Source organism: Oncorhynchus gorbuscha, linkage group LG16 (genome assembly GCF_021184085.1).
Source record: "Oncorhynchus gorbuscha isolate QuinsamMale2020 ecotype Even-year linkage group LG16, OgorEven_v1.0, whole genome shotgun sequence".
In the NCBI taxonomy this organism is placed as follows: domain Eukaryota; kingdom Metazoa; phylum Chordata; class Actinopteri; order Salmoniformes; family Salmonidae; genus Oncorhynchus; species Oncorhynchus gorbuscha.
Window position 1 is genome coordinate 12,492,827 of NC_060188.1, and position 21,190 is coordinate 12,514,016.

Consider the following 21,190-nt stretch of genomic DNA (forward strand, 5'->3'; position numbering starts at 1 on the left):
CTGGAATTTAGGGGCGTAGCCGAACTATGAAAAACAGCTGCAGACCATTATTCCTCCTGCACCAAACTTTACAGTTGGCACTATGCATTCAGGCAGGTAGCGTTCTCCTGGTATTCGCCAAACCCAGATTCGTCTGTCGGACTGACAGATGGTCAAGCGTGATTCATCGCTCCAGAGAACGCGTTTCCACTACACCACTTCAGACAACGCTTGGCATAACGTATGGTAATCTTAGGCTTGTGTGCGGCTGTTCGGCCATGGAAACCCATTTCATGAACTCTCAACAAACAGTTCTTGCGCTGATGTTGCTTCCAGAGGCCATTTGGAACTCGGTAGTGAGTGTTGCATTCGAGGACAGAAGTTTTTACGTGCTACATGCTTCAGCACTCGGCAGTCCCCTTCTGTTGGCTTGAGTGGCCTATCACTTTGCAGCTGAACTGTTGTTGCTCCTAGACGTTTCCACTTCACAATAACAGCAGTTACAGTTGACCGGGGCAGCTGGATCAGGGCAGAAATGTGACGAACTGACTTGTTGGAAAGGTGCCTATGACGTTGCCACGTTGAAAGTTACTGAGCTCTTCAGCACGGTCCATTCTACTGCCACTGTTTGTCTATGGAGATTGCATGGCTGTGTGCTCAATTGTATACACCTGTCAGTAACATGTGTGGCTGAAAAATCTGAATCAACTAATTTGAAGAGGTGTCCACTTACTGTTGGCAAGGTAGTGTATATTTTTTAGCTCACATAGTATCATTTAGAAGTATGGAATAGGGTGTCTGTAATAAAAGAAATGTGGCAAACACTCATGTAAATATTTTTTACAAAGGTGAGGGAGTGCCAAGATGGAGGCAAGGTGGCTTCAACACAGCGCTCACTATAACTCATCTAGTGTATATATAAATCATTGTGTACAACAGCTGATGAAGCTAACAGTGGAAAACTGTGAAAAAATGTGTTCAGTGTTATTTCCTGATACTTTCTGGTTGAAAATACAATCTACATAGGACCTAATCAGCAGGTAAGCATGGGTGGGAGTTTCAGCTTGCCTGGTGATATCACCAGGTGGTAAATTGGTTAATAGATATGGAGCAATTTCACTGCCAACAGAAACTGTATTTTAATTCCATAATTTTGAACTTATATTACGATATTACATTTTAATGTTATCTTATGATTTGTAATGCACAAATGTAATCATAGAATTCATAATATGAACTGAATTTAATGAATATTGCATTCCATTTTAAAATTCAATTTCAATTGAATTGAATATTCAAATTCAATATTTAGCTAGCTTTCAGTTTTCCCATATATTTGGGGTCCCAAATGCATTAGTCTGGCCCTGCTCAGTTTGTTTTAGATTTTGTTAAAGGCCCAATGCAGTCGTTTTTATATCAATATCAAATCATTTCTGGGTAATGATTAAGTACCTTACTGTAATATATTCCCATAAAATTGCTTTTTAGCAAAAAACTATTTCTCAAGCAATAATTTAAAATACACTACACAAGCTCTTCCCTGGAAACTGCCTAGGTCCAGGAACACATAGTGACTATGGTGACCTCGGAAATGGCAAGAGAAACAAAATGTAACAATACAGAGGCGGATGCAAGATGCAAGCAACGATGGTTTAATAAATATAATTTACAGCAGCAACAGGACAGACTGTACTCAGACGGAATCCGACCTAGGGACTAGGGCGCATCTTCCGGTGATAGCGTGCTGAGAAATCCAGGGGAGTGTGTCCGGATGGGAAGGAAGGAGCACAGCAGATCATCCACACAAGGGCGGCGAGAGATGAGCACTGACACACGACACAACCTCAGGGAAGTAACAACGATCTGACAACAAGAAACACTGGTTACAGAACATATTAAGGGAAGATAAGTGGTTCCAGCTGGCGCAGACAATCAGGCCGAGATTGGGAACCACACCCACACAAACACGGGAGAGAGAGAGAGAGAGAGAGAGAGAAAGAGAGAGGCAGTGGATTCATGAACCGTGACACAAAATGGAGGAACACATGGAACACAAGGTTTAAAACATTAATTACACATTCTTTACGTTCTCTCTAACCTCATTATGTCAATGGTGTGTCCTAGTTACAAACCAGAGTGAGTCATTGTAGAGAAAAAATGTCAAGTTACCATAGAGATTACACAGATGTTGTTTTGTAATGCAGAACTATGCAACCATGTTGCTATAATGGAAACATTTGGTCAGACTCCAGAATCAAAGTAAATACTTCCAGCTCTAGTGGTGGAACCGAACACTGTGAGGGTTGCGAGCCAGAGGGACGTTAGAGCAAACGATGTGTTATGTCACAACAGCGGTGCAGCCTCTTTTTTTTATACAATTTCAGTCGTGCAGAGAGAGAATGCTCTAAACCACATAAGCTTGAAAGGGAAGAATGAGGGGAAGACTTAAGAAAGAAGGAGAGGCTACCCAGTAACCAGGGAGTTCCCTTGTAAACAGTCAGGGATTCCATCCTAATCTATGACATGTCTTGGTGTCCCCTGTTGGATTGGTTTCTCCATAGCAATCTTCTAAATATTTACACATGCAAATACTATGGCCTACTTATTGCCTTACCTCCTCATGTCATTTGCACACACTGTATATAGACTTTTTTTCTATTGTGTTATTGACTGTACGCTTGTTTATTCCATGTGTAACTCTGTGTTGTTGTTTGTGTCACACTGCTTTGCTTTATCTTGGCCAGGTTGCAGTTGTAAATGAGAATTTGTTCTCAACTGGTCTACCTGGATAAATAAAGGTGAACAAATAAAATAAATAAATAAGACCTGTGCTAGTTGAGCTTTACTCAGAGTTGTAAGTGGCTGGGTTGGATCAATGACAATAACAATTGAGTAACGCTTATGACTTCCAAACACTACAAAGTACACAATAGAATGACAGGAACATCAAACGCATGGAAACCACGTGTTTAACTTCGTTCCATTAATTTCATTTCAGCTATTATTACGAGCCTGTCCTCCTATAACTCTTCCCACCAGCCTCCTCTGTTGTGCATGGTACTACATTTACATTTACATTTAAGTCATTTAGCAGACGCTCTTATCCAGAGCGACTTACAAATTGGTGCATTCACCTTATGACATCCAGTGGAACAGTCACTACTGTGGATGTCAAATGTACAGAGCATCTGGAAAGTATTCAGATCCCTTCCCTTTTTCCACATTTTGTTACGTTACAGCCTTATTCTAAAATTGATTATCTACTTTTCCCCCCTCAATCTACACACAATACCCCATAATGACAAAGCAAAATCAGATTTTTTGAATATTGTGAACATTTATTAAAAATAAAAATACCTTATTTACATAAGTATTCAAACCTTTTGTATGAGACTCGAAATTGAGCTACGGTGCATCCTATTTCCATTGATCATCCTTGAGATGGTTCTACAACTTGATTAGAGTCCACCTGGGGTAAATTCAATTGATTGGCCATGGTTTGGAAAGGCACACACCTGTCAATATAAGGTTCAATTCAATTCACAGTGCAATGCAGAGCAAAAACCAAGCCATGAGGTCGAAGTCGGTGCACAGATCTGGGTACCAAAATACTGCTGAACAATTAATAAAATGGCCACCCGGACTATTTACATTGGCCCCCCATTGTTTTTACACTGCTGCTACTCACTGTTTATTATCTATGCATAATCACTTTACCCCTACCTACAAATTACCTCGACTAACCTGTACCTCCGCACATTGACTTGGTACCGGTGCCCCCTGTATATAGCCTTGTAATTGTTATGTAATCTTACTGTGTTACTTTTTATAAAAATGGTAGGAAATACATTTACATTTAAGTCATTTAGCAGACGCTCTTATCCAGAGCGACTTACAAATTGGTGCATTCACCTTATGACATCCAGTGGAACAAATACATTTAGGAAATATTTCTAAATGTTTCTGGTACTGCATTGTTGGTTAAGGGCTTGTAAGTAAGCATGCCAATAGCGTGCAAAGCTGTCATCAAGGAAAAAGGTGGCTATTTTGAAGAATCCCAAATATAACATATTTTGCTTACTACATGATTCCAAATGTGTTATTTAATCTTTTTGATGTCTCCACTATTATTCTACAATGTAGAAAATAATAAAAAATAAAGACAAACCCTGGAATGAGTAGGTGTGTACAAACATTTGACTGGTACTGTATATTTATCATATCCTTGTTCAGCCACGATTTGGGGAGAACATTGGATATTACAGGATTACGACAATATATTTGTAGAATGATGTATCATAATGCATACTTCATCGATAATGTACATTATGTTCATGGTAATGATTAGAACTGAAAAGTCAGTCAATTGGCAACACAGTTTGTTTTACAACGTGTTAATGTTGATATCTTATGCCACCTACTGGTCTCATACTGGTCTTAAAAGTCTTGTGCTACCTGCTGTTAAATCGTAGAGATGTTGGTATAATTCTAAAAAGTAATGGCCTCATACCAACAGCAGAGGGAAGCGGAGTACTGAGAGACAGCGACAATCCGGCAAATGTATGCTACCGTGAAAAAACAGAAGATAGTTTAGTTCAATCAAATGGTGCATATACAGATTCAACAACATATTTGAAAATCAAAGATTATTTGAGACAAATACTATGTACTTAGTTCTAGTTTAACCTGATATTATTATTTTCTTTGCCACTCGTGTTGACAGATGGTCCCGATTATGCCTATACGTGCGAGTGCCCGATCGCACAAACAGGAGCGCGCACGTGGCTGTCAGCAGTAGGAAATGCAGTCGATTTGTGCTAAATGTCTAACAGCAGCACGACCACACTGATTGTGAAGGATAGTTTGGGAGAAAGGAATACCATTTGGTCGTAAAATGATATACATCTGTAAGATTTAAACTCTCTGCAGTTATGCCAGAGAGTAACCCAAACACACAGCTAGGTTAACAACACCCTTCTAACATCATTAGCCAGCAAGCTAGGCTAACTAGCTAGCTAGTTTTGGGGGACATTGCGCCTCCTAACCTGCTCAGCCGTTGTCTATTTATTTCCCTTTTGTTGCCTGGACAGTCCAGCTTCTCATTGTCGTGCTTTCATTGAACGGAGGAGCTTGGTGGACCGGAGCTGTGGGGGGGCCGCGGACAAACCCCCTGCCCTGGGCGTCCAGGCGGACGGATCACGTAGACACGCGGGCCGTGGGTAAGTTTACACGAGATAGTTTATATCGAGGGAAGCGGATGGGCAAGGCCGTGGACCCAATGGTCAGGCAGGGCCCCGACGTCAGGGAGGGGAGTGGACCATTAGTTAACTAAACAGCTAAGATGCCTGTTAGGCAACAATATAATTTTCCTGTGGTTGAATCGGGAAGTTGTGTCGCTTTGAATGAGGCATCGAGAGGATATGAAAACACAATCGTTCGTTTTTATGTATATATAGTAGCTAGGTAGTTAGCGTGTTGGCTGACGCGAGTTAGCAAACCAACCTGCTTAGATCACAGCGAAATATAAATATAATATTGTCCGTAATCTTGGTAGAAGAAATAACGTTACTGCACCGGTGGTTGCTAGCGAAGGTAATTTTGTCTGACTGTTGTGCTTGTTAGTGCATGCACTTGATATTGTTTGTGGCCACACCTGAGTTGATCGTAAGGGCCAGGCAGTCTTTTGAATGAATGTATTCTACAATGTATTTGAATTGTAGACATGTCATTGTCAACATCCAGCTCTGTAGATTGTCCGTGAATTTTCAGTGTCCGATGACACTGCATAGATATTGGGCAAAAATGAAGAGGTGGGTTTGGGTATAGTAAATAACACAGGTCAAATCATCATATTGAACAACATTAAGCGAAACCTCAGATAGACATGCATAATTCTACCTATTACTGTATTGTTACTGTATTGTGGAGATGGTGCTTGTTGAAAATACCCAAATGGGCAATAATTCGAAAAATCCAAATCCATGTCCACTAACTAAATATCAAATAGAAAACATAGAGTAGGGGGTAGGTGTGTAATGAATGTCCAATGTCCTCTTTCAGATATAGGGAACTGTGTTTGTTACATTTGATCTGGTTTTCATTGTCTGTTATTAGAATCTTCCCCACTGTTCAAAACTGCAATTCCACCAATATAGTAGCCAATAAAGCTTTGGGCATTAGCCTATCTCTCAAATAATGTCCATGATTTTGAAATATACAGCCAACTTCTTCATTTAACGTTGTGGCAGCAAGGACTTTTTTGTTGTTGTGAAAAACTTGTTTGACAGGTGTGGGGCAGGGATTGATGGCCTCAGTATTATTTATTATCATCAGTCCAACATAATTTACTCTAATACACTATGGAAATGTGGAGAGGTGTTTCCATGTGATCATGAGAACTTGTTCTCAACTAGCCTACCTGGTTAAATAAAGGTGAAATAAAAATAAAATAAAAAAGAGTTCTGTTAACTTTGGTTTCTCATGAAACCTTTCTGTCTTCTCTTTCCATCTGTCAAGGAAAAAATAAGGAGGCGCCATGGCTGAAATCTCCGCCCTAATCCCCTCACCTCCAGCTATAGGTGACACACATGCTGCCCCCTCCTTCCCCATACCCTCTACTTCCCCCTCTCCTCCCAGCAGCACCACCCCAGAGCCCCCTAAGGAGAACCCCATCCCCAAGTCTTCTCTGTACGGTGACAAAGCTTTTCTGACATTAACTGTACCAGGAGAGACGCTTCCTTCTCACCCTCCTTCTCCCAAGAGAGGGGGGAGAGGACCTCCACCGAGTCCCCCCCAAACGCGTCTCATCGGCGTTAACTCCAGAGACTCCAGTGCCCCCACCTCTAATACCCCCAGAGAGACCTGCCGCCTTACCTGTAATAGCCCTAGGTACTCCTGCCATCCCACCTGTAGATGTAGCATTGTGCCAGGGGGAAGGAGTGAAGGAGACAGACATGGAGGCAGGTGCCAGCCCAATGTTGGCTGTAAAGCAGGAAATGAGTAACCCAGGGGGCAAGGAGTTGTTAAATGCCCCCTCAGAGGGCCCTACACAGGCCCACAGTGAGCAAGAGGTACAGGGTGTAACACAGCAGACTACCAGCCCCTCCTCTTGTCTTAATCTCACCCCTAATCTCTACCCCAGTGTTCATGTCACTGTGAACACTAATCCTGCTACTGATTATGCTCAGCCTCAGTCTATGGTGGAATCTCCCCCTCCTCCTGCCCCCACTTACACTCCCCCTCCTCCTGCCCCCACTTACACTCCTCCTCCTGCCCCCACTTACACTCCCTCTCCTCCAGACTCCACCCAAACAGCAGCAGCTGCAGCCCCTGAAGCACAAAATCCTCAGCCACCAAAAGAAAGCCAAAACCCTCAACCCCCTCCCAAACTGGACACCCCCAGCCTGTCTCCCATACCCGAGACCTCAAGCCAATCTCCCAGAATGGCAGAGCTGCCCAACACCCCCTCCAGAGCAGGGCACCCAAGCCCTCCAATGATCCAGGAACCTGTCTCCTTCTCCCTGCCCTACCCCAGAGCCCCAGCCCCAGACACCCTCAGCTACCTAGAGTCAGCCAGCATGATGTCAGGGACCCTGGAGTCTCTGTCTGGCCTGGGGGAGGATGGAAGCTCTATCGGGTCAGACTCAGAGATCAACGGCCTGGCTGTCAGACGCACTGACAAATATGGCTTCCTCGGCGGGACCCAGTACAGCGAGGGCAGGTGGGCATGGTAAAACAAAAACACACCCTCACTCTATGCACACACCCAGGTAAAATACACATCTATTGTGTCTTCACTCTGACTGTAAAATGGGCAATTACACTGGTTTGTTTTTTTCTCTTAAAGAAAATTATAATTGTCACATGCGCCGACTACAACAGGTGTAGTAGACCTTACCGTAAAATGCTTACTTACTAGTCCTTTATTAACCAACAGTGCAGAGTTTTAAAAAAAAAAGAAGAAAAAAAAGTAAAACATTTGCTAAATAAACTTAAGGAAAAATAGTAACACAATAAAATAACTAATGAAGTTGTATACAAAGGGTACCGAGTCAATGTGTAGGGGTATGAGGTTATTTAGGTAATATGCACATGAAGGTAGGGGTAAAGTGACTATGCATAGATCTAAACAGAGAGTAGCAGAAGCATAATGTGAATGGATATGTGTATGTTTAGCGTCAATATGCATGTGTGTGTGTTGGAATGTCAGTGTAGTATGTGTGGTTAGAGTCCTGTGAGTGTACAGAGTCTGTGCAAGAGAGTCATTGCAAAAACGTATCATTAACAAAGGGGGGTCAATGCAAATACTCCAGGTGACCATTTGATTAACTATTAAGCAGTCTTATGGCTTGGGGGTAGAAGCTGTTATGGAGCTTTTTGGTCCCAGACTTGGTGCCGCTTGCCGTGCGGTAGCAGAGAGAACTCTGACTTGGGTGGCTGGAGTCTGACAATCAACCGTCTTTCCTGGCTTGGTCATCTTCTCCGAGTCACCCAGCTTGCCCTAAGTGATCTCTTCCCTCCCCACCCTTTCTGTCCAGTCTTCCCTATATCCACTCTAAACTTATCGGTCTGTCCTTCATCTCCTTTGTGTGACTCAGATAGATAGTGCTGAGAGCGCTTTTGTGACACAATATGTACTGACTGTGCCTCGCCCAGCCACTCATTTCCCTCTCTTTCTGGAGAACGTATCTTGCCCCTCCCCTCAGACAGTCTCTCTAAGTGCACTTCCTCCTCTGTTTTATTGATTTAGTTTGGTATTGATTAAGCCTGTTCCCCTTCAGGGTCATTATCAAAGGGTGTCTGTGTGTGAGAGAGTAGTGTAGGACAGAAATATTGTAAATTAGCATATAATATGAAGTATAATATAAATCTGTAGATGAGTATTCCTTTTAAAGAATCTCAGGTCGCACAGCTTCCATTTAAAACAACTCTAGCTCCTGTTTGGAATCTACTGAATGAACATGACCCTGTGGCTGCATCCAATCTTAGCATATTTAGATAACAGGGTTTTTTTCTGGATTAAAAAAATGTGCTTAAGTGGTGGGCATGGCAGGGGTTGTGACAAGGGGCACAGTCAGCCGGTCAGTGAGGCTAGATTTTAGAGGCCCGCAATTTTTTATATTTTTAAGACACTTTCCTGCAATTCTCCAAACTTCTCCATGGCACTGAGATACATTTTTGCTGTTTTAAATCTACTTTCCTGCAATTCTTCATATTCTGCCATGAAACTGAGAGAAAATGTTGCTAATTTCCTGCGTTTCTACATATTCTGCCTTGGAGCTGAGAACGTTTTTGCAGTTTTTTAAGGTGAATTACCTGCAACTCTATGCATTTTGCCATTTCTAATGCTGTGTTCTTTTGCTCAAACATAATAACACATTTAATACTGTTCAATTAATTGTTTTTGTAATTTTTGTAGCTTTTATTTTGCTGATGTTAGTTCTCAGAGATTCTATTATAAAATTTTTAAATATATGTTGGTCCATTTATATTTTCTACGTACTTTGTAGCGGTATTGTTAGAGAGGGGTAAAGATTAGAGGTCGGCCGATTATGATTTTTCAATGCTGATACCGATTTATTGGAGGACCCCCAAAAAAGCAGATACCGATTAATCGGCCAAATTGTTTTACACTTATTTATTTGTAATAATGACAATTACAACAATACTGAACTTAACTTAATATAATACATCAATAAAATCAATTTAGCCTCAAATAAATAATGAAACGTTCAATTTGGTTGAAGAAGAAAGTAAAAATACAATATGTGCCATGTAAAAAAGCTAACGTTTTAAGTTCCTTGCTCAGAACATGAGAACATATGGAAAGCTGGTGGGTCCTCTTAACATGAGTCTTCAATTTTCCCAGGTAAGAAATTTTAGGTTGTAGTTATTATAGGACTATTTCTCTCTCTACCATTTGTATTTCATATACCTTTGACTATTGGATGTTCTTATAGGCACTTTAATATTGACATTGTAACAGTATAGCTTCCATCCCTCTCCTCACCCCTACCTGGGCTCAAATCAGGAACACATCGACAAAAGTTACCCATCGCTCCACAAAAGCCTCGGCCCTTGCAGAGCAAGGGGAACAACTACTTTAAGGTCTCAGAGCGAGTGACGTCACCGATTGAAACGCTATTAGCGCGCCCACCTCTAACTAGCTAGCCATTTCACATCGGTTACACCAGCATAGTCTCGGGAGTTGATAGGCTTGAAGTCATAAACCGCTCAATGCTTGAAATACAGCGAAGAGCTGCTGACAAACGTGCTGTTTGAATGAATGCTTACGAGCCTGCTGCTGCCTACCACCGCTCAGTCAGACTGCTCTATCAAATATCAAATCATAGACTTAATTATAACATAATAACACACAAATATGAGCCTTCGGTCATTAATATGGTCAAATCCAAAAACTATCATTTCGAAAACAAAATGTTTATTCTTTGTGAAATACGGAACCGTTCCGTTAGATAAGATACAGGTGGCATCCGAAAGTCTAAATATTCCTGTTACGTTGTACAACCTTCAATGTTATGTCATAATTACGTAAGATTCTGGCAAATTAGCGAGCCAGGCGGCCCAAACTGTTGCATATACCCTGACTCTGTGTGCCATGAACGTAAGAGAAGTGACACAATTTCCCTAGTTTAATATTGCCTGCTAACCTGGATTTCTTTGAACTAAATATGCAGGTTTAGTAAAATATACTTCTGTGTATTGATTTTAAGAAAGGCATTGATGTTTATGGTTAGGTACATTCGTGCAGCGATTGTGCTTTTTTCGCAAATGCACTTTTGTTAAATCATCCCCCATTTGGTGAAGTTGGCTGACTTTTTTAGAAATAAATAGTCTTCACACAGTTCGCAACGAGCCAGGTGGCCAAAACTGCTGCTTATACCCTGACTCTGTTGCACAGAATGCAAGAGAAGTGACACAATTTCCCTAGTTAAAATAAGTTAATGTTGGCAGGCAATATTAACTAAATCTGCAGGTTTAAAAATACTTGTGTATTAATTTTAAGAAAGGAGTTGATGTTTATGGTTAGGTACACATTGGTGCAACGACAGTGCTTTTTTTGCGAATTCTCTTGTTAAATCACCCGTTTGGCAAAGTAGGCTGTGATTCAATGATAAATTAACAGGCACCGTATCGATTATATGCATCGCAGGACAAGCTAGATAAACTAGTAATATCAACAACCATGTGTAGTTAACTAGTGCTTATGTTAAGATTGATTGTTTTTTCTAAGATACGTTTAATGCTAGCTAGCACCTTACCTTGGCTCCTTGCATCACTTGCATAACAGGTAGTCAGCCTGCCACACAGTCTCCTCGTGGAGTGCAATGTAATTGGCCATGATCGGTGTCCAAAAATGCTGATTACCGATTGTTATGAAAACTTGAAATTGGCCCTAATTAATCGGCCATTCCGATTTAATCGATCGACCTCTAGTAAAGATAAAGATTTTATTTCGGGCACCAGGCAGGTATTAACCCTGCTGAAAGGAAAATAGTAGGATAGGTAGAGTACCCATACCAGACCCATGCACATCAGCAGAAGACTGTCTAGAGTGTAGCCTGTTTGCCAGATAGCCAGTGGAGAGAAAAGATAAGACACCATATAAAACACATGTCACAGCACAGGGGTAACCCAACCAAATAATAATGGCAGAGCAATTTAAAGGCAACTTCATAGAAACAATTGACAAGAAAGAGCCCAGTCATCAACATTAGATGATTTGCAATATTCTGCATTACCTCAGAGGGGGGGTGGTATGAATGGGTGTGTGGAGTGTGTGTTCATAGACGATACAAAGAAGGCCTTAAAATGTACAAAAATCTTTTTGGCCAAATGTAAATAGTCCCACACAAAATCAATACAGTTCAAACTACAATAAACAATAACTAAAATGTCACACCAAATATGACTGGCAGGGGACTAATAGTCCAACGACACTGAACATCTCAAGGAGCATCTAGGATAAAAAGAGAGTCTGCTGCAGTAAAAAGCACAGGAGCGATAGAGGGAATATGAGAGGGCGGGGGGACTTGCAGTTACACTGTCTGTATGTCTGATACACCTGATGGTTTGTTTTTCAAAGCTTCGCAACAATGTAGTTACTACTCCATGCGAACAATGACAGGAGCGGTCCCGAAAGATTACAACCACGACCTAGAGCGGTAACATCAGTGATCGACTTAAACACTTTACAACTAAGCATGCTGAAAATGAACAATACTTCTGCCGAGTTGCACACACTGTCAAACTCACGCGCCAACCGAGAGCTCTTCACAGAGATGGAAGAGTTCTCGTTATTTCCTCCTTCCTGACTGCTGATGTGCTCTTAAAGTGGCAGGGCATGGTGAAGACTCCATGCAGGATTTTGCCAAAGCCTGTAGAAACAGAGAGGATGCAGGTTTTGGCAGGTTCAGATTTCTCCTACACTAAACCAGGGAAGTCCCCCTCCAAGAAGAGTTCCTGCAGGTGTTGTTTTTGCCTCCTCTGCAGTAGGGTAGCAGGGCTTTAGGTCAACAACATGCACCGTCCTGACATCTTCCCAAGTGTCCTCCAAACAGACCAAGTAGTTCACTGGCCCCAACTGCTGCACCACGCGGTATGGATCTTTCCATCTTGAAGCTAGCTTGGCAGTGAACTGTTTGGAAGCCTTTGACAGATGATAATGGATCAAGACTTGAGACTCCAGACATGAGACTGGGGTGGGAAACGCTCGTCTATGTTTGTCATAGTTTCTGACCTGTCGTTGTTTGGCTTTGATTCTGCTGGCCTCCACTCTGGCTAGCAAGGTATGGTGCTGTTGGACTGAATCAAATGCTGGGCAGTCAGGTGAAACGTTGAAACTTTGCAAGACTCTGTCCATGCTGATCCCCCTTGAATGAAGTAATCATCTCCTTCAAGGTGCGGTTTACCCTCTGTCAGGTTGGTCTGAGAATGGTAGGTCGTGGTCAGCTTGCCAGCTACACCCCAGTAGGTACTGAGCTCTTTGTAGATTCCTGATGTGAGCCGCAGACCTCGGTCAGAGAGAATTTGGTTTGGAATCACGAATCTGGTTAAGACCTCTCTTCGCGGAATTAGAGCAATAGCGGATGCAGTGACTTTGCGGAGGGGAAACGACTCCAACCAGTGTGTGTGGTAGTCCACTACCACCAATAAAAATTCATTCCCGGTTCCCACGGCTGGGAGGAAAAGGTCCCATGAGGTAAATTCCCAGCACTTCATTGGGATGGTTCACCATGTCTGCTGCAGTTTTCAGGCATGTCTGCTGTATGCTGAACTTCTAATTGAAGCGACTCTTCAAGTCTTCTTTAGACAGACTTGTGGATCGCCATGATGGCGGCATCATTCTGCTGTGCTCTCCACACACTCTCATCATCCAGATGAAAGGAATAATCCAGACACTTAGCACCAGTGTAAGTGCTGCCCAATGGAGGACAAACATTGGCAGTCTCAGTAATCCGATCTGGTTTAAATCGTTTACGTTGACAGTGGAAGCGTTTTTCCATCCTGAAAATATATTATATATAAAAATAATAATTAGGTGCCCTGCCCAAGGATTTCAATGGCAACAAAATCCCTGGAAAGCAATAAATACACTGTCTTACATGCCCAGTGTGGTTGACATGCATGTGTGTCTTGGTGTTGTTAACTCTTTCTCCATGTGTTACAGTGATAAGGACATCAGAGTTGATGTAGCACGGCAGAGAGAGCTGAAATGGCTGGACATGTTCAACAATTGGGACAAATGGGTCTCAAGACGCTTCCAAAAGGTACTTAGCTACTTCTATGTATGGTATGAGATTGTATATCTATTACATACATTGTATGTGAGTATAACACAAGTGTATGTGTGTGTTCCAGGTGAAGTTGCGCTGTAGGAAGGGGATCCCCTCTTCTCTCAGGGCTAAAGCCTGGCAGCTGCTCTCCAACAGCAAGGAACTCCTGGACTCCAACCCCGGCAAGTTTGAGGTACTGCCACTAACCCACACCCTTTCTGTCTTCATACTCACACTTCCACTATGCAAAACATGTCTATTGTGAAGCAGACACTCAAAAAAGACTTAACTCTGCCTATGTACTCTTCACCAATTCAAATCCGAGGCCATCATTCCCACAGCCTCTATTTAGGGTCATTGTAGTCAAACTGTATTTAGGGTCATTGTAGTCAAACTGTATTTAGGGTCATTGTAGTCAAACTGTATTTAGGGTCATTGTTAGTCAAACTGTATTTAGGGTCATTGTTAGTCAAACTGTATTTAGGGTCATTGTTAGTCAAACTGTATTTAGGGTCATTGTTAGTCAAACTGTATTTGAATACAGAAGTTCTTCAGTGACCTCTAGGTAGACAGACTAACTGGAACAGAAGTTCTTCAGTGACCTCTAGGTAGACAGACTAACTGGAACAGAAGTTCTTCAGTGACCTCTAGGTAGACAGACTAACTGGAACAGAAGTTCTTCAGTGACCTCTAGGTAGACAGACTAACTGGAACAGAAGTTCTTCAGTGACCTCTAGGTAGACAGACTAACTGGAACAGAAGTTCTTCAGTGACCTCTAGGTAGACAGACTAACTGGAACAGAAGTTCTTCAGTGACCTCTAGGTAGACAGACTAACTGGAACAGAAGTTCTTCAGTGACCTCTAGGTAGACAGACTAACTGGAACAGAAGTTCTTCAGTGACCTCTAGGTAGACAGACTAACTGGAACAGAAGTTCTTCAGTGACCTCTAGGTAGACAGACTAACTGGAACAGAAGTTAATGCGATGGGGAGGAGTTGTGGCTCGTTCGACCAGTTAGATCTCCAGGGGTGTTTATTAGGGGGCGCAGAGACCTCCCCAGCTCTAAGCCTCTTATCCTGGGCAGTAACTCAGCCTGGCTGGGTCTACCTTCACAGACCTGGGGGTCTGGAAAGATCATATCAGATAAACCCTTTTTCCTTCCCTTTCTCTGCTTTCACTCTGACACAGACATGCTTTGTTAAAGGCCTAGTTATACTCAGTCCTGTTCCATATTATGCTGCTCCAACTAGATATGTTGCTTTAAAGTTGCTCAATTAGATATGATCTGAACATTTCTTTCTCTCTTAATCTCTGTAGGAGTTGGAGAGGGAGCAGGGAGACCCTAAATGGTTGGACATTATAGAGAAGGACCTGCATAGACAGTTCCCCTTCCATGAGATGTTTGCTGCTCGCGGTGGACACGGGTAAGTGACCATGCTTTACTGACGTATAATAGGATTTGTTCAGTCCATGTAGAGCACGCTGACATGTACAATAAAAATGTACTTTGAGTGCATGTGTGCTAACTGTCTGTTCTCTTCTGGTGTGGCCTCCAGGCAGCAGGATCTGTACCGGGTACTGAAAGCCTACACAGTGTACAGACCTGAAGAGGGATACTGCCAGGCCCAGGCCCCGGTGGCTGCTGTCCTACTCATGCACATGCCTGCAGAGGTGAGGGTCTGCTGGGGGACACAGAGAGAGGGAGGGGGACTGTGGAGGAGACTGGGAATGGGAACAATGTTCATGAATGATGAAGTAGTGGGATGGGGTTAGGTGTTTATAATGTGGTATGTGTATATTCCCAACTTGCAGCATGCCTTCTGGTGTCTGGTGCAGATCTGTGAGACGTACCTGCCTGGATATTATAGCGCTGGATTGGTGAGTGAACGAACACACACACACACACTGTATCTTCTTCTTCGGTGTACACTGAGCCGACTCATCATTGTTTTAGGAAGCAATCCAGTTGGATGGAGAGATCTTCTTTTCTCTGCTACGTCGTGTCTGTCCCATGGCCTACCGTCACCTGAAGAAGTTTAAGATAGACCCCATTCTCTACATGACCGAGTGGTTCATGTGTGTCTTCTCACGCACCCTGCCGTGGTCCTGTGTGCTACGTGTGTGGGACATGTTCTTCTGTGAGGGTAAGACACACACACACACTGCACATGATGCTGTGGCTAACTATTAGCTAACTGTGCTGTTTTCTAGGAGTGAAGATAGTGTTCCGTGTGGGCCTGGTGCTGCTCAAGCAGATGCTTGGCTCGGTAGATAAACTGCGGGAGGTCCAGGGCATGTACGAAACCATGGAGCGCCTCCGGAACATCCCACCTGAGTCTGTCAGAGAGGACCTATTGGTGCAGGAGGTGAGACTGTAAACAGTGTATACACACACACAGACATACACACACATACATGTGTTCTAAACATACCCCTACTCTGACTCATTGACACGAGTCAACTGACGTTTCACTGTCTGTGTGTCTAGATCTGGTTTGATGACTTCCTCTGTATGTCTCTGTCTGTGTGTAGGTGGTGTCCCTGGCAGTGACCGAGGCTCTGATCGAGAGGGAGTGCAGTATTCAGGTAAGGAAGTGGAGGGAGTCCAGGGGCGAACTGACCCACCAGCCTGTCCGACGGCTCCACGGGACACGGGACATCCACGAGCACAAGCGTCGGGCCTCCGCCATCAGCTCCGGGGGTAGCTTCTCCTTCCTGGGGTCCATCCCCCCTCCAGGGCCTCTCAGGGCCTCCTCCAGCCTGCTCTCCCTCCCCGGATTCCGCAAGTCCAAAACGTCCTTCCTCTCTCAGAAGAAGGGCTCCTTCTCTGGGGCCTCTGGGATGGAGGCCATGCAGCGACAGAACCCCTCAGCGGTAGCTTCAAGCCCACCCAGAGGCCCCGCCCACAAACCACCCATGTCTAGTGGCTCTGTAGCTAGGGCGCCTGCCTCTCAGAGTCCTTTGGTTGGGTTTGGTCCAGGCCCCTCTTCTGGCCCAGCCCAGACCTCAGCACAGAGCCAGCCTGGTACATCAGCCCCAGTACACCATACACCACCAAACGCCCTCTCCCCCAAAGTTACTTCTGAGCAGATCACACCCACCATCCCATCACCCACCGCTAACAACACGCCTCTGCCCCCGTTCCCAGACGGAGGGAGAGGAGGAGGAGGAGCAGCAGCAGCAGCTACAGGAGGAGAGGATGACGGGAAGAAGAAGAGGAGCAAGGAAGACAAGAAGAAAGAGAAGGAGGAGGAGAAGAGGAAAGAGAAGGAGAAGAAGAAGGACAAAGCAGACAAGGAGAGCCAGAAGAAGGAGAAGGAGCGGGCAGAGAAAGAGAAGAAAAAGGAGAAGGGGGGGGAAGAAAAAGGACAGAGGGGGAGGAGAGGCAGAGGAGAAGAATGGAGCCACAGCACCAAGAGATTCTGCCTAGTTTCTCCTGTTTTCCTTCAGAAAGAAAACAGAGAAGGAAAAAAAGAGGACATGGAAACAAAAGACCCCCAGAAGTGGAATGAGAGCGAGAAAAGGAGAAGGCCTCCTGTATAGTGCATCTTGAGGACTACATATAGTCAGGAGACATCTGGATCATGGTTTTATTAGCACCCCAGGGGTCATGCCCCCCCCCCCATACAACCCCCCCATGCTTTCTTCATCAATGAGTTTGAATGATTAAGATGGGGCACCTTTTGCAACTGGAGAATTGTCTGTGTGGTTCACAATGGATCTCCCAAGATCACACACCTGTTTTCTCATTTAGTTTTTTATTTTATTTAGTTTTTATCAGACTAAAGCTGGTGCACAGATGAGCCGTTGGACATAGAGTAGGTGGGAGTTATAGATTGGGTGTAAATGGAACATCCTAAATCCATGTAGGACCCTTGAGTCGTTCCCACTAATGCCCTGTCGTGTTCAGTTTGTGGTCAGATGTCCAACCGGAATGCCTACAGATAAAAGTAAACCATTTTAAAAATATGTCAAACCCAGGCACTGAGGACCGTGATTGCTGGTAGTACTCTGGTATTTGGATGTCTGGGAGGACCTATTTATTGTAGTGTTAAGTGTTGTGTGAGTGTGTGCCTTAGTAGCGTAGTGAGCCGAGTTACCGTTCAATATTGCCACCCAGTTTCTCTGCTCTTTCTCTCCTGTCTTTGTCTTCCTCTTTATTGAGTTGCTTGTTTTCTCCCCCCTTTCTCTCATCTCTTGATCTCTAGTCCTCTGACCAGTGACAGAGGAATATAATCCCAACAGGTAAATGGAGAGATATACACTGTGATAGGGAGGGTTTGTAAGGAGAGGGAGAAATGAACATGACAGACAGACATGGATTAGAATGGCACCTCCCTAACAACACGGAGTGATTTCATTTTAGAATGCAATTATTTTTGTTCGTCTTTTCAAGTCTCTTGAGTATGTTTATAGTGGGAGATGATGATAGATACTGGTAGTTTAGCGAGGGAGGGTCCTTCTACATTCAATGACAACTCTGAATCTGCTTATCAGACCAAATGTCCATCGTTATTTTTTTGCTTGTGGTAAATGAAATAATCTATATTTTATTTAGCCAAATGTTAATAAGGGTGAGGCTTTTAGTAAATTAACCCATTGGAATGTGATCTATTTAGTGATTTGAGAAACTTAAGTTGACCACTCCTGTTTGGTAGGTAGGTAGGTTGTTGAATCTCATCTGGATAGTTCATAGAGAATAATAGAGGCCTCTAGTGGCCAAAAGGCTGTTTTAGCAAGAGCAGGGCCATGCTGGCTTCCACCATTTGAATGTAGTCAACTGGGTGGGACGTCCAACTTCATTGACTGATCCCTACTGGTGACCCTGTTGGAGTTGTGCAACCAGGTCATCAGGGGGGGGATCAGCCAATCGGGAAGAAGAAAATTGACTCCTTTAAATGGAGATTGCCTCAATGAAGCTGTCACAGATGCCATAATGGCATGGATACAATGATGAGGCCTATTTCCATCTCTATGGGATAGTTTCACCTCTTACACCTGCGCCTTTAGGACCCATAGGAAGCCACTTTGTGCTGGGCGGGTCAGGTGTGCCAATGTAGCATTAACCTCTGAACTCTGACCTTCAAGCTCTGATGTATTTATGTACAAAGTTGGTTAATTTAATCAGATATTATATATGTATTATTCTTTATTTTGGATCTGACTGCTATTTTTCTATGCGAGTAAAGGACACCTGGTTAACTGGAAGGATGGCTGGCGATGTGAAGCCCAGTTTAAGGAGGATAATGTTAAGTATTGTTTGTTTTTTTTAGATACTGGTATGGCTGTTTTGATTTCATTATTGCACATTTGTCTTCATCTTCTAAGAAATCCTATTTATGTAATTTCATATTTCAAGTTTACTGTGGTTGCTATGGGTAATGTTAGGTCCACAATTCTCCATTTACCTTATTACAGTATTAAACCTGAGAGTGATTGAAGAACAGGGGAATGACCATCAACCAATCAACTAAGATTCACATGAGTATTTCAGATATGACATAATTTGAGTGAGCCGAAGGTCATAAAGTACTGTATGAGATACTGGGAGGCATTTAGTCAACTCTGACAAGGGTTGTAAATTGAAGATATGAAGTTGTCTGTCTTTGCTAGTATGTTGTAACCAACCACCATGATGATGTTTTAATAACTCCCTAACCCACTCACACAGTGTTATGTAACGTATCTATACTGTACATTAGATGGATAGTGTCGGTTAGTTACTGTAACACCATTCCTTGGTGGAACCCGTTGATTCTCAACACTGATTCTCTGTACTGTTTTTGTAGGAGAGGAGGGTCTTCAGTGTAATCGTAGCCAAAATGTCCTTTGTGTTCACTGTTTTTTTTCCCAACTCATGTTATTTTTTGAAGCCTCTGCTTTCCCCCTTCTTCCTCCACATTTTGCTTCGTCTTCTCAGAATCACTTGGATCAGAGTCGGCGAAGATGACCTGAACATGTTTATGCAAACCTTACTGTTCACTAAGCATGTTGTCAAATAGCAGCACTGACGGCCAGCAATGCCACTGCTGAGATCAGTAGTGTTCGTGGCAATAATTAGAATTTGAAGAACCCTGAGAATGTTGGAGAACCCTAAGAATGCTACAGAACCAATCAGGATAGAGCAATATTTCTGCTTTGGTCCTGAAATCCTTGAGCTTGATTGCTTTTAATCGGGAGCGTCCCACTGATTAGATTTTTTAAAAGTTTGTTGCTTTTATGTTTTTCTATTTTGTCATTGCTTTCTCCCCAACTGTGTCTTTTGTTTTAAGTTTACATGGAACTGTTATGGGTGGAAAATAAAATCCTAGATAATGAAATGCATTCCTTACCTGCAGAAAATCTACACATGATGTATTTAATTAATGATAATGACAGTTGTGATGAATAATAAACCATAATATATTAAAGAACCCTGCTCTGCCTTGCATTCTTGTTTCATATTGATTTAGCCCACATTCTCCCAATGAGCTGTGCATGAACATTTTATTCCATTCTGGAAAAACTTCATATTTCAGACATGGCGCTTGTAACGCCAGGGTAGTGGTTTGATCCCCGGGACCACCCATACGTAGAATGTATGCACACATGACTGTAAGTCGCTTTGGATAAAAGCGTCTGCTAAATGGCATTTATATTATTATTATATTATGAACATTTTATTCCATTCTGGAAAAACATATTTCATATTTCAGACAATCTATCGTCCAGCAGGGGGCAGTAAAGGTGTATTTTTGCTGTCTTTACAAATGGGCCTAGTGTGCTGATAAGATTTTGGTGGTGTCTCAGAATTTGTATTTCTTCCCCCAATGCACACAGCACAGGAAATACACCCACACCAGCCCTGTTGTTTCTCAATCCCACTCTACCAGAACCACTCATGAATAGAGACACTAGTGTACAAAAGATAAGAGATTTTATTCACAGTTAGTCCCTTTTATTTGTTACAGAGGAGTTTCTGGTAGACTAAAGCTAGTCCAGGTGCATAAAACAAAGGAGCTTATAGAAAACAAAGAGGTAGAAGTAAAGGAGGAAAGGGAGGAGGGAAAGGAGGGGAAGACGAGTGTTTTCTTTGGGTCCTTTCACTTCTTGAGAAAAACGTAGCCGTCACTTTAAGGAGACCATGTTTTTCTCTAGCCTCATTCCTTCTTAGAATATCTCCTATTTTCCCACCTTATCTACAGGAGATAACATCTACAATATTTATAGAACGATATCCCTCTGTTTGGTTTATTTGCCCACCTGAGGGTTAAATTAAGGGGGAGTGAAAGGACTTCCAGGTCTAACCTCAGCTGTTGCAGCCGAGGCAAAGACTGGTGCTCCGTTTCACCTTGGGGTTTACACATCCATACCACAGCAGTGGAATACGACTTGCTGTGTGCATTTCTTCTAACAGAGAGACTGGGGAAACAAC

At 43.0% G+C, this 21,190-nt stretch overlaps 1 pseudogene; it reads left to right on the forward strand.

The window, feature by feature from the left end:
• Positions 1 to 4,744: 4,744 nt before the first annotated feature.
• LOC123999173 lies at positions 4,745 to 20,189 on the forward strand (annotated as a pseudogene).
• The last annotated feature ends 1,001 nt before the right edge of the window (positions 20,190 to 21,190 follow it).